The following is a 402-nucleotide window of genomic DNA, read 5'->3' as shown; positions in this document are numbered from 1 at the left end:
CCCAGGACCCCAGGATCACGACCTGAACTGAAGTCAGATACTTAACGGACTGAGCCACCCAGGCACCCCTAGGTTTTAGATTTCTGATTCCAGAAATAAGTGAGAATTAGTTTCTGTTGTTTTACGCCATCAAGCCTGTGGTAATTTGTTACAGCCCCTGCAGACCACTGATGCAGTATATGGGCCTTTCATAGTGTCAGGGACAGGACTGCATGGCAGCTTCTCAACTCTTCCCCACAGGGGGAGCCCATCTGCCTGTCAGACCCATTCTGCCAGGGGAACATGGGCACGTAGGGTTTCTTTCCATCCTAGGGCTCCCTGGTGCCTTGGCAATGCCTACCTGTCCCCCCCGCCCCGACCCCCAGGCTGCTGGGATCTGACCCTCTTCTGGGGATCCTGCCA

This window comes from Ailuropoda melanoleuca, unplaced genomic scaffold (assembly GCF_002007445.2).
Source record: "Ailuropoda melanoleuca isolate Jingjing unplaced genomic scaffold, ASM200744v2 unplaced-scaffold9220, whole genome shotgun sequence".
In the NCBI taxonomy this organism is placed as follows: Eukaryota; Metazoa; Chordata; class Mammalia; order Carnivora; family Ursidae; genus Ailuropoda; species Ailuropoda melanoleuca.
This window is presented reverse-complemented; position numbering follows the sequence as displayed.